Source organism: Sarcophilus harrisii, chromosome 5, assembly GCF_902635505.1.
Source record: "Sarcophilus harrisii chromosome 5, mSarHar1.11, whole genome shotgun sequence".
Classification (NCBI taxonomy): Eukaryota; Metazoa; Chordata; class Mammalia; order Dasyuromorphia; family Dasyuridae; genus Sarcophilus; species Sarcophilus harrisii.
Window position 1 is genome coordinate 100,714,866 of NC_045430.1, and position 17,350 is coordinate 100,732,215.

Below are 17,350 nucleotides of genomic sequence, written 5' to 3' on the forward strand. Positions count from 1 at the left end.
AATTACTAAGCCTAGGAAAAAGAAGGCCCTCTGGAAATTTTTAGAATTGGTGGGGTATTGTAGAACTTGGATTGATGAATATGCATTATTAATTAAATCATTATATACTCATTTGTTAGAGGAGAAACCTGATATAGTACAATGGGACTCAGGAAGGAGAACTCTAAATTTTTACAATTTAAGTGGGCAATGATGTCAACCCCCATATTACTATTGCCATCATTAGATAAGCTATTTCATTTATATGTAAATACGGTAAATGAGGTGGCTTTAAGAATATTAGCACAAGTAAGAGAAGGACAGCAACACCCAGTGACCTTTCTGTCAAAAATATTAGACCCAGTGGCAAAGGGATAACCTACTTGTATTCAGGCAGTAGCACCTATAGCGCTTTTGGTGGAAGAAAGTCGGAAATTTACCTTTGGTGGTAGTTTAATAGTGAGTGTCCCATACCAAAGGACTTTTTAGTAGAATCTCTGGGGTTCTCTAAGTATATCATCATATCATCTGCAAAGAGTGATAGTTTGGTTTCCTCATTGCCTACTCTAATTCCTTTAATCTCTTTCTCCACTCTTATTGCTGAGGCTAGCATTTTCTCTTCCCTTTCCCCCTTTCCCTACTTCTCAGTATTTTGTCACTGATCACTCCCTCCCTCAAATAGCCCTTCCTTTTTGCAGCCTCCCCTTTCTTATACCTTTCCCCTTCTATGTCTTTTTCCCCTTCTATTAGCCTCCCCTTTTCTTTTTTCCCTTACCCTCCTACTTCCCTATAGGTTGAAACAAACTTCTCTGTGAAGCTGAATGTGTCTGATATTCTCTCTTTGAGCCAAATCTGATGGATAAAATTCACACAATGCTCACCCCCCCTCCCATCATTCCCTAATTTGCAATAGGTCTTTTTTGCCTCTTCATGAGATGTAATTTACCACATTTTAACTCCATTTTCCTCTTCTTCCATTCGAATCACCTTTCCTTCTCTAATTTCTTTTTTAAATCATCACAATAAAATCAAATTATGTCTGCAACCTCTAAGTATACCCATAATAGAGATACAGATCTCAAGAGTTAAATATATCGTCTTCCCATATAGAGATATAATTTTTGTACCTTTTAAAAGAAAGTTATTTTTTCTTTCCTTTTTACCTTTTTGTTATGGGCCAGAACTCTAAGCTTGAAACAAAGGATTCTTACAAGGGACTAAGTCAATGGACTTGATAGACACAATGATTATTTAGCATGGTGCTTAACAGTTCTTTAGTTCAGTATATGTACTTAGTACTTACTAGAGTTCTACAAGATTCACACCTTTAAGAGAGCATATATAAGCTAGGAGCCTCAACCAGGATTCAGTCAAGGAGATTCAGAAGCTACTCTAGCTTCTAGGCAGTCAAGGAGAACTAAGGAAGACAGAGAAGTGGTGGCAGGCTGTCCTGTGGAGAACACTGAAACCAAGATCTGGAAGGCCTCAAGAAAACTAGCTGAGCCCCAAGTGAAGGAGATAAGACTTTGAAAGAGACAATAAAAGATTTGGACTTTAATACCTGGCTGCATTGGGGGTGATTACTGGACTGAAATGAAGACTTCCTACAGAGACCCATGTTATCCTGGTGCAAAGAATCAATCTACTATACAGGCTTGTAGATTCTTAGTAAACGCATTCCTTGTTTAGAAATCATAAATCCTAAACAGGCTTATTTCTCAGGGCTGATGATCTTGCTTGAAACCTGATGGTTTACAATTTGGTTATTTTCCAATCTATGCAAATCATTTCTTTTTTGTGAGCTAGGAAAAGGTGTTAATTGCTATTAACAGGGTCCTCAGAAGTCTAGCTAACTTGAGTTTTTAAAGTAGTGGCAAACTGCTTTTATATTTTTCTAAAGTTCCAAAACTCTTCTATTAAAACAACAGTGCACATAGATCTTTAGTGCAAAAGTAAAATTGCTTTTACTCCAGAAAGAAACAACTGAAATACTGAAAAGCCACAATTAGGATTACCCAAGGATCAAGCAACTTCCTCCTTAAAGGATCCAAGGGCTTGGAATCTAATATTTCAAAAGGCAAAGGAATTTGGATTACACCCAAGAATAAGCTGTCCAGCTAAAATGAGCATTATCTTTCAGGGAATAAGATGGACATTAAATGATAATCGGTGAATTTCATCTGTTTCTGATGAAAAGATCAGAACTGAAGAAAAAATTTGATCTCCAAACACAGAACTCAAGAGAAGCATAAAAAGGTAAAAAAGGAAAGAATTCTTGAGAACTATATTTCTGTTACGGGTATACTTAGAGAATGTGGGTATAATCTGATTTTATTATGATGATATGAAAAAGAAACTAGAGGTGGAAAGAGGATCAGACTGGAAAAAAAGGGAAAAGGAGGTAAAATAAGGAAATTACATCTCACAAAGAAGCAAAGAAGACCAATTATAATTGAGGGAAGGAAGGAAAGGGGATGAGCATTGTGTGAATCTTAAACCCATCAGATTTGGCTCAAAGAGAGAATATCAGATATATTTGGTTTCACAGAGAAACTTGCCTCACCTTATAAGGAAGTAGGAGGGGAAAGGAGACAAGAAAGGGAAAGACTAATAGAATTGAAAACAGAAGTATTAGGGGAAAGGTGTAAAAAGGGGGAGGGGCTCTAAAGGGGGAGGGCTGTTTGAGGGAATTGGTCATTAGACACAAAATACTGGGAAGGAAGAAAGGGGGAAAGAAAAGAGAAAAGCATATCTTAGAGTCAATAACATTGCAGGAAATAAAAAATTAGTTATTTTAATTGTGAATGTGAACCGCATGAACTCTTCCATAAAACAGAAGTGGATAGCAGACTGGATTAAAAGCCAGAATCCTACAATATATTGTTTGTAAGAAACACATTTAAAGCAGAGTGATACATACAGAGTGAAGGTAAAGGGCTGGAGGAGAATCTATTATGCTTCAAGGGAAGTTAAAAAAAAAAAAAAAAAAAAAAAAAAGGGGTAGCAATCCTGATCTCAAATTCAATAAAAGCAAGATAGATCTAATTAAAAGAGAGAAGGAATGAAACTATATTTTACTAAAAGGTACCATAGATAATGATGCAATATCAATACTAAACATATATGCACCGAGTGGTATAACATCCAAACTCCTAGAGGAGAAATGATAGACAGCAAGAAGAAATAGACAGCAAAACTATGTTAGTTAGGGATCTCAACCTTGCTCTCTCAAAACTAGATAAATTGAACCACAAAATAAATAAGAAAGAAGTTAAGGAGGTAAAGAGAATGTTAGAAAACTTAGGTATCTGGAAAAAATTGAATAGAGATAGAAAGGAGTTTACTTTTTTCTAAGAGATCATGGAGTCTATACAAAAATTGATCATGTATCAGGACATAAAAACCTCAATATCAAATGCAGAAAGGCAGAAACAATAAATGCATTTTTCTCAGATCATGATGCAATAAAAATCACATCCAATATAAGGCCAGGAGAAAATAGACCAAAAATTAAATGGAAATTAAATAATCTAATCCTAAAGAATGAATGGGTGAAACAACAAATCATAAATGCCATCAACAACTTCATCCAAGAGAATGACAATAATGAGACAACATACCAAAATCTGTGGGATGTAGCCAAAGCGATTATTAGGGAAATTTTTATATCTCTATATGCTTACTTGAATAAAATAGAGAAAAAGAAGAATTGGGTTTACAACTAAAAAAGCTAGAAAAAGAACAAATTAAAAACTCTCAATTAAATACCAAATTTGAAATTCTGAAAATAAAAGGGTAGATTAATAAAATTAAAATGAAGAAAACTATTGAATTAATAAATAAAACTAAGAGTTGATTTTATTAAAAAAAAAACCCAACAAAATAGATAAGCCTTTAGTTAATTTGAAATCAAATTGTTAGTCTCAAAAATGAAAAGGGAGGACTATCCATCAATGAAGAGGAAATTAGAGCATTTAATTAGGAGTCATTTTGCTCAACTTTATGTCAATAAATTTGATAACCTAAGTAAAATGGAGGAATAGACAAAAATATAGATTGCCCAGATTAACAGAAAAGGAAATACATTACTGAAATAGTCCCATTTTAGAAAAAGAAATAGAACAAGCTATTAATGAACTTGCTAAGAAAAAATCTCCAGGACCAGATGGATTTACATGTGAATTTTAGCAAACATTTAAAGAACAATTAATTCCAATACTATATAAATTATTGGAAAAAATAGGGAAAGAAGGAATCCTACCAAATTCCTTTTATGACACAGATATGGTGCTGATAGCTAAAGTAGGTAGGGTGAAAACAGAGAAAGAAAATTATAGACTGTTTTCCCTAATGAATATTGATGCAAAAATCTTAAATAAAATATTAGCAAAGAGATTATAGAAAGTCATCCCCAGGGTAATATACTATGACCAAGTAGGATTTATACCAGGAATGCAAGGCTGGTTCAGTATTAAGAAAACTAGTAGCCTAATTGACTATATCAATAACCCAAGTAACAAAAATCATATGATTATCTCAATAGATGTAGAAAAAGCATTTGATAAAATCCAATACCCATTCCTTAAATTAAACACTAGAGAATATAGGGAAAAATGGACTTTTCCTTAAAATGATCAATAATATCTATTTAAAACCATGAGCAAGCATCATATATAGTGGAGAGAAACTAGAACCATTCCCAATAAAATCAGGATTGAAACAAGTTTGCCCACTATTACCATTACTATTCCATAGTGTATTAGAAATGTTAGCTTTGGCAATAAGAGAAGAAAAAGAAATTAAAGGCATTGGAATAGGTGATGAGGAAACCAAATTGTTGTTTGCAAATGATATGATGGTATACTTAGAGAACCCTAGAGAATCAACTCAAAAACTAGTAGGAATTATTCACAACTTTAGCAAAGTTGCAGGATACAAAATAAATCAACATAAATCATCAGCATTTTTATATATTACCTACAAAGTCCAGCAGCAAAAGATAAAAAAAAACCCATTCAAGATAATTGTTGATAGTTTAAAATATTTGGCAATCTTTTTTCTAAAGGAAGTCAGGAACTATATGAACAGAACCACAAAAATTTCCATACAAATAAAGTCAGATCTAATAAGTTGGAAAAATATCAAGTGCTCATGGTTAGGCAGAGCAAATATAATAAAAATGACAATATTACCTAAATTATTATGACAATTATAAATGACAATTATTACCTAAATACTTATTTAGTTGCCATATCAATCAATCAAACTCCTAAGAAATTATTTCACAGATCTAGAAAAAAATAATAGCAAAGTTCATCTGGAAGAATAAAATGTCAAGAATTTCAAGGATATTAATGAAAAAAAAGTGCACATGAAGGTGGCCTAACTGTGTCAGATCTAAAACTATATGATAAAGCAACAGTTATCAAAACCATTGGGTACTGGCTAAGAAATAAAGTAGTCGATCAGTGGAATAGGTTAGGATACAAAATAAAATAGTCAACAACTATTTTAATCTAGTTTTTGACAAACCCAAAGACCCCAGCTTTTGAGATAAGAACTTAAAACTGCTGGGAAAATTAGAAACTAGTGTGGAAGAAATTAGACACTGACTCACACCTAACACCACATACCAAGATAAGATTGAAATGGTTTCAATATTTAGACATTAATAGTGATATTATAAGCAAATTAGAAGAACATAGAATAGTTCACCTATCAGATCTGTGGAGGAGAAAGGAATTTGTGACCAAAAAAAGAACTGGAGATCACAAAATCACAAAATAGATAATTTTGTTAAAAAGTTTGTTAAAAAGTTTTTGTGCAAACAAAACAAGATTAGAAGGGAAGCAATAAATTGAGAAAACATTTTTATATTCAAAGGTTCTAATAAAGGCCTCATTTCTAAAATATATAGAGAATTGACTCAAATTTATAAGAATTCAAGCCATTCTCCAACTGATAAATGGTCAAAGGATATGAATAGACAATTTTCAGATGAAGAAATTAAAACCATTTCATATGATTATATAAAAGGTACTCTAAATCGCTATTGATCAGAGAAATGTAAATTAAGACAACTCTGAGATACCACTACACACCTCTCAGTTTGGCTAAGATGACAGGAAAAGATAATAATGAATGTAGGAAGAAATGTGGAAAAACTGGGACACTAATACATTGTTGGTGGAATTGTGAATGGATCTAGCCATTCTGGAGAGCAATTTGGAACTATGCTCAAAAAGTTATCAAACTGTGCATACTCTTTGATCCAGCCGTGTTTCTATTGGGCCTGTATTCCAAAGAGATCTTTTTTTTTTTTTTTTTGGCTGAGGCAATTGGGATTAAGTGACTTGCCCAGGGTCACACAGCCAGGAAGTGTTAAGTGTCAAGTTAACTCAAGATAAATGTCAAGATTTGAACTCAGGTCCTCCTGACTTCAGGGCTGGTACCCTGCACCACCTAGCTGCCCCTGCCCTCCCCAAGAGATCTTAAAGGAAGGAAAGGGACTCACATGTGCAAAAATGTTTGTGGCAGCCCTTTTCATAGTGACAAGAAACTGGAAACTTAGTGGAGGCCTATCAGCTGGAGAATGACTCAATAAGTTATGGTATACGAATATTATGGAATATTATTGTTCTATAAGAAACAATCAGGAGAATGATTTTAGAGGGTCCTGGAGAGACTTACATGAACTGATGCTAAGTGAAATGAGCAGAACCAGAAGATCATTGTACATGGTAACATCAATATTATACTACAATCTATTTTGATGAACAGGACTCTTTCCAACAATGCCAGTTCCAATGATCTTGTGATGAAGAGAGCCATCTATACCCAGAGAGAGGACTGTAGGAACTGAATGTGCATCACAACATAACATTCTCACTCTTTTTGTTGTTGTTGGCTTGCATTTTGTTTTCTTACTTCTTTTCTTTTCTTTTTGATATGATTTTTCTTGTGCCCCAAGAGAATTGTGTAAATATGTTTACATATATTGGATTGATCATATATTTTAACATATGTAACATATATTGGATTGCTTGCCATCTAGGGGAGGGAGTGGGGGGAAGGAGGGGAAAATCTGAAATACAAGACTATGCAAGGGTCAATGTTGAAAAATTATCTGTGCATATGTTTTGAAAATAAAATCTTTAAAAAAATAAAATAAAATTTCTTTTACTATCATATCTCAGATTCTCAAATTACTTTACACACACATATAAATCATTTATCTGCTGATCACATTAAAAAAAACCCATAAAGTTATCAAACTTGAAGCAATTATATCCTCTAAAGCAATTAACATTCATATAACATGTTTTATGCTAAGTACTTTTGCAATTATGTGTTCTTCACAACAACTATTATTTCTCTTTACAAATCAGAAAACTGTACAGAGATAAAATAATCTGCTATAAATTTCATAACAAATACATATCCATAATTGAGACAGAGAATGGAGGTCTTCCCAAATGCAGAGGCTAACTGGCTTTCTGGGTGCTGCTAGGGATACCTGAATTTTTCTCAGGCAGTTCCTGAACAGGACCTTCTGAAAGCTGGGGTTCTAGAATGTCCCTTTGATGGTAGTTTCAGGTACCGGGGCTCAGGGAATGCTGATCATGGAGCCTGACCTCCACTCCATCCCCATTCCCCCAAGCTAAATTTGGAGGTATTTGGGCAAGGTTGTATGGGGTCCCCACAGTTTTGCTTCCCCTACAGGTAAGGCAGAATTTGAATTTCTCTACACTTCTGAGATGAGAAGACTTAGCAAACAAAGGGACATGGGCTATATTGATCTTGCTAGCAATCTCCACAACTGAGATGTTTCAGGAATTTTTCTTACAGTTTTAAAATGGCTAATTGTCAAACTTCTTAATTATTGCTTTCAAATTTTTGAGAATTTGCTAACATGTTTTGCTCTCAAAACTTTTGAGAATCTGTAAAGATGTTATTTTGATTTTAATTAGCTAACATTTTTGTATAGCCCCAGCTTGGCAAAATCTAGCTCACAGAACAAACATGACACAGACATTCTGCAGAGACACAGACATAGACAAAATGACATGAAAGAGGACTATCCCATCTTTGCCAAAAGATGTAAAATTTTGCCAAAAGCTATCCTACAGTACTTCTATTTTCTTTGACATGCCAGAGAAGGTGAAAGGGTAGCAAAGGTCCCTAGGAACTTTGCCGAAAATTGCAAGAATTTCCCAGTCTGGGCATCCCCAGTCAAGGAAAATTTGCTGAGTGTGGAGCTCATGATGACCCAGACAAACCTTCTCTCACTGGCTTGGGGTGTCCTGCTATAGGATTGTCCAAAAAAAATTGGAGGCTTACCTTGACAAGGAGGCAATCAAGCCAGGGAAGGCTGGACTCTCCCCGTATCGGGCTACCAAATATTAAGGTTGGGAAAGGGGACCCCAAAATTTGTGGTCACAGACTGGTATTGCAAGGTGTCTCAAAAGAATTTGCAAGCTTGGATATATCTCCTTAGCTAAGGGGCAAATTTTTATTGTAATTGTAATGCCATTACAAGCGAACTGTATTTTAAGGGAATTCAGCAGAGAAACAAAACCAAGGAGAGACATTTATCCAGCTGTTATTATTGATGTGCTAATTCTATGATTCATAGGGAAGATGGAGGAGTGGGCTCCAGAATTTGGTTCCCCTGACAAGATTACCAGTCAGCAATGAATTGAAGAGCAGTCTCTGGAATTTGGTTATCACTGACTACAGATTATCTATCTGACAGTCAGCAATGAATTGAGAAATAGTCTCTAAAATCAGGCAGATTGTCAGAACAATAGCATTCCTAGTTTGGGCAAAGTCAGAGGATTTTGGAATCAGATAGATTGCCAGGGCAGAAGCTTCAAATTTAGGGGACTCAAAACCACTGCTATATTTCCCTAGAAGTTATACTGTATCATTTCCTCCTTTCCTCCTGATAAGGTTTAGATTTAGGGAACCAAAATGAGATTAGGGTTTCTGGTGGTCAGGGAGTTAAATGATAAGGTCTAATGGCAGGTTCGGGGTTCAGGGAACCAAATGGAGAGGTTTGGCTCCCCTGCAACCCCTTGGGATTCGGTGCAAGGGTAGGGAGTTTTGGGGACTCCCTTCTGGCGGTTCAGAGGTTCTCTGTGAAAGAATTTACAGGCCTGAAAACCTAGACTGATAAGAGGTTTATTATGGCGATTGGAAGTAAGGTTAGAAATCCTGACAGAGAGGAAAAAAGTTTGGTTAGGGAAATAGGTGAGGATAAAGAGAGGATAACACTGGAAAAAAATATTCCAGTGAACAGAGGCCCTTGGCATCCCAAGCATGGCATAGCTGGAATGTTTGGAATCTCTGCAAAGAGAGGGTTTTAGTTTGGCTCTTTTATATTGAATGTCTTAGTGGGGACTGGGACAGCTCAAGTTGGCTAAGAGCTAGGGGTTGCTCTTGATGGGGCTGAGTACAGCTTGAATTGAATAGAATTTCTGAATTAGAATAGAAGATCTGCATTTGAATAGGATTGGAATTCTTCAGCTCAAGATTCAACCAGCCCCACCTAGGTAAACCACTTTATTTGATTCCCTGGGGTGGTCTCTCACTGAGGCAGGGATGAAGGAGATTTTCTCCTTTAAGGATTTTTAGAGTTTTGGGGTCCCCTCTTCTTCCTTCCTTCCTTCCTTCCTTCCTTTCTTCCTTCCTTCCTTCCTTCCTTCCTTCCTTCCCTCCCTACTTCCCTTTTTTTTTTTTTTTTTTTTTTTTTTTTGCAAAGGGACTGATGACTTTTGCAAAAACAAAAAATAGAGAGAAAGGTACATATTGGAATCATTCTGTACTCATATTGCATTTTAATTGCAAACCCATTTCCTAGAATGTAATGATGGGCAATATATAAGAAATTCTCAAAAAACCATGTGCCCAACTACCCCAACACCCCCTTCCCTTCTACCCCATCCCATCAAGTGTTATAGTCCAGAAACATTTCTGAAGGGCCTGTTGCTTGCTTTGACTATCTGAGTGTAAAGAAGAAAGCACTGAGAATAAAATGTGGTCTTTGCCTAACAGGTATACTAATTAACTTTACAGACAGCAAAGACATTATTAGGTATGGCTTGGAGTTATGAGGGGGCTAGCATTGTAATATTTTAACAACAAGGGAGATCATTATTTAAATAGCTGAAATAGCTTATTTTAGCTTCTCTGTCAGGAGGGGGAAAATTTAGCAGCTGCACAAAAAAAAAAAATCAGCAAAATATTTTACTAGAATTTATACCATATTATCAAAATCCCAATGATGACATAGGTTGTAACTATTTGCATCAGAAAATTGAAGGCACAAAGAAACAGATTTAGGAGAAGAAAAGCACAATTTTCAATTGCTATTAAAATTCTTATATCTAATTTGATTTTTCTATTGATTTATTATAATCAGTTGTTATGAAAATGCTTATATACAATCTGATTTTTTTTAGTTTACTATCACTTTTTTATAACTATATATAATTATATAAATATGACATACTGTATAATAATTATATAAATATGTATCATTTTGTATTTCAACTCATTCTGCTGATATACATTATGTCAAGAATAAAAGGCCATAGAAGACATAACTGATATCTCAGTTAATTATTCTTCATTCTTCATGTTCACCAATTATCTTAATTCAGTGGTCAACAGAGTATAATTCCATCAAGGTAACTGAGGAATTATTCACACTTTGCTGTTGAGTAGTTTTGTTGCTGTTGAGTAGTTTTGTTGTTGTTGTTCAGTTTTTTCTGTTGTTTTTGACTCTTCATGACTCCATTTTGGGTTTTCTTGGCAAAAATACTGCAGTTTTGACATTTTCTTCTCTAGTCCATTTACAGAGGAGGAAATTGACACCAAAAGGGTTAAATGATTTGCCCAGGGACATATAATTAGTAAGCATCTGGGGCCAAATTTGAATTCAGGTCCTTTTCACTCCAGGGCCTAGGCTCTATACATTGTATCACCAAGCTGCCCCTAATCTTTTTGTGTTAAAAATGACTACAGGTTTAGGGGAAAAAAAAAGTGTACCCAGGATTGCAGAGCTAAGAAGTGGCTAATAAAGCTGAAGAAACCCTGGTTTTGGTGTCAGAGGACATGGGTTCAAATCGTAGCTTGGCCTCTTACTAGGTTGCAATGATGCAACTTCCTTCTCACCTTAATATCTTCATTTGCAAAAAAAGAGGTTTGAATATGATGCAGTTTGAGTGGTCTCGATTCCTGGTAGTCTAAAATGGCAATAAGAAAGTTGTTAAGAATCCCCTTTAAATTGGCTGCAGGTTTTAGGAGTGAAAGAATTCACTCATTCTTGAATTATTAGTTGCAAAATGAAAGTTTATTGTTGCATAGAAATCAGTTTACCAGGAGACGAACTTATATAGTGGCAGATCTATGGGAAAATGGAGTTTTACACTGAGAATTTAGTTCTCAGTGGACAGAAGGATCCTGATAGCTGAGTGAGCTATCTAGGCTCATCTGCAAAAGACCTTCCTTGAAGGAAGCTGTTATACTGGGTCTTATTGGAGGCTGGAACAGCCCAAGCAGGTCAGATCCATTCGGGGCTGGGACAGCCCGGATCTCCTATTGGAATTAACAACACTTCAAAGAGATGCTTTTTGACCAGGATTTCTAATTGAATCAAAGGTTCTGGCATCCTGGAAAGACAACATGTCTAGGGAGGATATGCCCAGGAAGAATCTGAAAGGGATCACAGATCAAAAGGAAATATAGTTTCTTTTTTTATTTATTTATTTTATTATTATTATTATTATAGTAACTTTTTATTGACAGAATCCATGCCAAGGTAATTTTTTTTACAACGTTATCCCTTGCACTCACTTCTGTTCCAATTTTTCCCTCCCACCCTCCACCCCCTCCCCTAGATGGCAAGCAGTCCTATATATGTTGAATATGTCCTAATATATCCTAGATACAATGTATGTGTGCAGATCCAAACAGTTTTCTTGTTGCACAGGGAGAATTGGATTCAGAAAGTAGAAATAACCCGGGAAGAAAAACAAAAATGCAAACAGTTTACATTCATTTTCCAGTGTTTTTTTCTTTGGGTGTAGCTGCTTCTGTCCATCATTGATCAATTGAAACTGAGTTAGGTCTCTTTGTCAAAGAAATCCACTTCCATCAGATTACATCTTCATACAGTATCATTGTTGACGTATATAATGATCTCTTGGTTCTGCTCATTTCACTTAGCATCAGTTCATGTAATTCTCTCCAAGCTTCTCTGTATTCATCTTGCTGGTCATTTCTTACAGAACAATAATATTCCATAACATTCATATACCACAATTTACCCAACCATTCTCCAATTGATGGGCATCCACTCAGTTTCCAGCTTCTAGCCACTACAAACAGGGCTGCCACAAACATTTTGGCACATACTGGTTCCTTTCCCTTCTTTAGTATCTCCTTGGGGTATAAGCCCAGTAGAAACACTGATGGATCAAAGGGTATGCACAGTTTGATAACTTTTTGGGCATAATTCCAGATTGCTCCCCAGAATGGTTGGATTCGTTCACAGCTCCACCAACAATGTATCAGTGTCCCAGTTTTCCCGCATCTCCTCCAACAATCATCATTATTTTTTCCTGTCATCTTAGCCAATCTGACAGGTGTGTAGTGGTATCGTAGAGTTGTCTTAATTTGCATTTCTCTGATTAATAATGATTTGGAACACTCTTTCATATGAGTGGTAATGATTTCAATTTCATCATCTGAAAATTGTCTGTTCATATCTTTTGACCATTTATCAATTGGAGAATGGCTTGGCTTCTTATAAATTAGAGTCAGTTCTCTATATAGGAAATATAGTTTCTTAAAGGGACCACAAACTGCTTCAGATTAGATAACTTGTAAAGTTTTTTAAAGTTTAATTGTGCCATCCTTTGTTCTGTGCTGGGCTTCAATTTTTTCACTTACAAAATAAATGTATTGGAAAAGAACCTTCTGGTTCTAAATATTTGCTTCTCTGATCAGCTGTACCATGTTGCCTCCCTATGGAAGAATTTTAGCCAACAGATGCCTGTGGTGTTTTTCTTCTTTAAAATATTATGGTTCTCTCTGGGAGCGGTTTTTCGAGGAGGTTTTCTGGAGGCGGCCTTAGTTTCAATTAAAAGAAATAATCACCCAAATGCAGCCAGGTGCTAAAAGTTCAAATCTTTTATTGTGTCCTTCAATATAGCCCGGTTGGTTTTCTCTCTCCTTGGTTCTAAGAGCTCTTGCAACTTTGTCCTTGGCTTCTGCCTCTGCTTTCTTCAGCCTCCAGCCAGCAAACCTGATGGAATGAATCTCTCTTGCCTCCGAGAGAGGGCTTATGGGCTTCGGTATCTCCCAGAGTGCTCCTGGCTCTCAATCTCCCAGAGTGCTCCTCTCCAACCCCTGACAATGTTCCAAAGTAACTAACTCGAGTGGCTCACTGAAGCTCTATTTATGCTGGGTGTAAAAGAGAGTGGGATTATGGGTTTCCTCCCAGAGTGCTCTCTGGCCCTAAGAGCTTCTTGCTTATATGAGCTCTCTAAAGGTGTGAACATAAGCATTATTGTCTATCAGTTCTACTTAGTACCTTGTTTCAGGTTCTGGCCCAAAACATCTCCTTGTAAGATCAGATCAATCATACTGAACCATGCTAAATTAGATAATTATTGTTTCTATCAACTCTAATGACTTAACAATTTGTAAAGATTCCAACAGATGTCCAAGGGACAATGATGTTCCCATTAAAATATGTGTATCCACTACTATTATTTTTTTCTATTTGCCCTTTCCCTCTTTTGTTTCCCAAAACACAACAGAACCACTTTTTTTTTTTCCAGTGCAAAGTCAGCCTTGGAAATATAAATTTCTGTAGCAAAAGGGAGGCAAATGGGATCTATAGATAGCAGGAACTTTTTCAGTTGTCTACCGGTAATGTCACCAGGCATTTTCTTATTGTTCAAAAGGGTATAAGTTTTTCTTCTTTTGTTGTCCCAACACTACCTCCTCATCCAATCTCCACCTCAGGTATCCTCTGGTTTTAAGAGAATTTTAAGAGAATTTTAAATTAAGAGAATTTTAAAAAAGATAACAATGCAACAACTATGCTTTAAGAGCAAAGTATTTCCCTTTTTCCTTTTTTACTTGCCCACCTTCCCAATTCATTTCATTGTTTAAAAATGGTTTTAGTGTAAAATTTTTAAGATAGGCATACAACAAAAATAACATACCAATGTAATCAAATTCAGGAAAACTATGCAATACCTTTGTGGAGCAAAAAGGCAGCAAATGTTGCAAAGAATTCTGAAATCCCCTTTTCCATTTCTTCTCCATACAGCTACCAAATAATCTTCCTACAGTATAAGTTTATCCATGACATTCCTCTGCTCAAAGAGCATTAGGTTAAGATACACATTTCTCTTCTTTAGGATTTAAAACCCTTTGCCATCTGATTCCCACCTATCATTCCAGGCTGTTTTCACATTATTTCAGGAGTATACTGGAACCAACTCAAACCAACTCAAGGACCAACTATTATATTTTTAGTTTGAGCTTAAATTAACAAACATTATCAATCAGGGTTTGATTTATTGTTTTGTTAATTGTCTAGGCAAGTAGTGTCAAACTCAAGTAGAAGAGGGCCACTAATCACTTCACTCACATATTGACTTCCTTTTAAAATGTAATGTTATTTATTTTGATTGTATTTTTATTTATTTTAAATAGTTAAATATTTTAATCTGGTCACCATATCGCTTGTGTTTGACACTTCTGCTTTAGCCTTAGGAAATTGGTGGAGAAGACAATAACAATACCATAAAAATGATTTAAAAGTCCTTTTACCTTTTCACTATCTTCACCTTCTAGCTTCTAGATATCATGATCTTTCAGTCTCTAATTATAAGAATTCTGGTACAGGATCCTTCTATGCTAATTATGTTTAAGCTTGAAAGAGGGTCATATGTACTTTTTTATGGGTAGGGTTAGGGGAGAGTTGATTGGGAAATATTCATCAGTACACCTTTTCATGTATCCTATATTCCAATCAAATTGCCTTATTGCCTTACTGTTTTCCAAACCTGGTATTTCATCTTCTACTTTTGTACCTTGGCACAAGCTGGGCCCTTTGTCTGAAGTGTGTTTTTTCTTCCCCTCAATTTCTAGGAATCTTTAATTTCCTTCAAAGAGCAAGTCATGTACTTCTTAAAGAAAGATTTTTTTTTCAGATCTCCCTAATTTTTAGGACTCTCTTCCTCCTGTGAATGAAAGCTTTTTTCAGGGACAGAGATGCTCTCTCCAATTTCACAGTAGTTAGCATCTAATAAAAGTAGAGCTGGCACAAACTGTTGGGCTGTCTTTTGTAAGTTGACCCTGACCCATCAGAGCTGACTGTTATTGAAAGGGAGAGCAACAGAAGATAATAATTTGATATTTACAAAGTATTTTAAATTTGATGAAGTGCTTTATATATTCAGTCTCATTTGAACCTCACAATAGCCTAATGCATCTCATTAATTGTTGGGAGCTGCAGTCTCTAAGCTGATTGGCAAAGACCAGCACTGACATCAAATGTGCACAGCAATCACGCAGGAACAACATTTCCTTCTATAATTCTCATTAGTGGACTACTATTTCCTATATTATTTATAATTGGCTTGATTACAGAACTAAATATTATCTAAAAAAAATCTGGTAACAAGGGAATTTGGGCAAGTTAACTAGAAATGATTCCACTTGCATATTCTGTCCTAATAAAACAAATCTCTCACTGAGACAAATGATAGAGGAGAGAACACCATGGAAAGCATTGTCACTATGGGAGAGAATCCAAAGGTCCAGGAAATAATGGTATTTACCAACTTAGATTCAGAAAAGATCAGTATGTCTAGGAACCAAAAGATGGTTAAATTATAACTAGGAATTGCCCTAAATGCCTATGTACACGATTCCAAGTCAGAAAAATAGAGGAATCAAACAATCCATATAATTGACAGAGAAGACATAAATAAACTAACAAAATTCACTAACATTTAACTTTGTATAACATTTACCTTTTCATTATTAGCTTCGTGTAATGTAATAAATAATTAACACTTAACCATAAAAAACTTACTCAAATATTAAATGTCAAATGTAGTAACATATAAAGGTCAATAAGTCAGACACATGTCTGAAGATTATGTTGACCTAAAGAAAAGTATATGATCATGATATAGTATAAAAATAAAGCCTGAAGGAGCCTGAGAGAAGTGGGAACATCACTTCCATCATTTCTTCATTCAAGCTACCACACGACTCCTGTCTTCCTTTGATGCCAATCCTATACCTCCAACTCAGCTCCCTGGACCCCTTGCAGAGGCAGGATCCCTGCATTCAGTACTACAATGTACTAATGTACAAGGTAGTATAAGGTACTACAAACATTCTTATCCCCATTTTATAAATGAAGAAACTGAACCTCAAAGTGCTTAGGTGACTTGTCCATGGACACATAAGTTAGTAAGATTTAGACACAGGTTTTGAATCCAGGGGTTCTATATTCTAAATTCCAAACTCTATTTACTAAACTGAACTCCACCTTGATCTCATGGAAGATCATTATGATCTGAATTATGAAGAATAATTTTGGGGTTAGGAGAGAATAGAGGCTGGGAGAACAATTAGGCTTGATATTGCATGTAGACATGAAAGATAAATTGAAAAGAAGAATTTGATAGGAATGAAAACATGAACAAAAGTAGTGCAGGGAGTGCAATAGAATTTTTGTTAATAAAGTTCCTCATTTTCAAAATATATGCACAGATAATTTTTCAACATTAGCCTTGCATACCCTTGTGTTTCAGATTTTTCCCTCTTGGGGGGTAGAGGGCGTGAATTTATTTGGGGGGGGCCAGATGGTAAGCAATCCAATATATGTTATACATGTTAAAATATGTTAAATCCAATATGTGTAAAATATTTATACAATTCTCTTGCTACACAAGAAAAATCAGATCAAAAAGAAAGTAAATGAATAAAAAACAAAATGCAAGCAAACAACAGCAAAAAGGTGAGAATGTTAGCCATAATATTCATATATCATAACTTATTCAGCCATTCTCCAACTGATGGGCATCCACTCAATTTCCAGTTTCTTGTCACTAGGAAAAGGGCTGCCACAAACATTTTTGCACATGTGGATTCCTTTCCTTCCTTTAAGATCTCTTTGGGATATATGCCCAATAGAAACACTGCTGGATCAAAGGGTATGCACAGTTGCAATATGATTTCAAGCTTGGGTCACTACTAAAATAAATTAGTAAATCATTTAAAAACATCTAGTTTCAGTAAAGGAATGATGAGTTTTGTTCCATATGTAGTG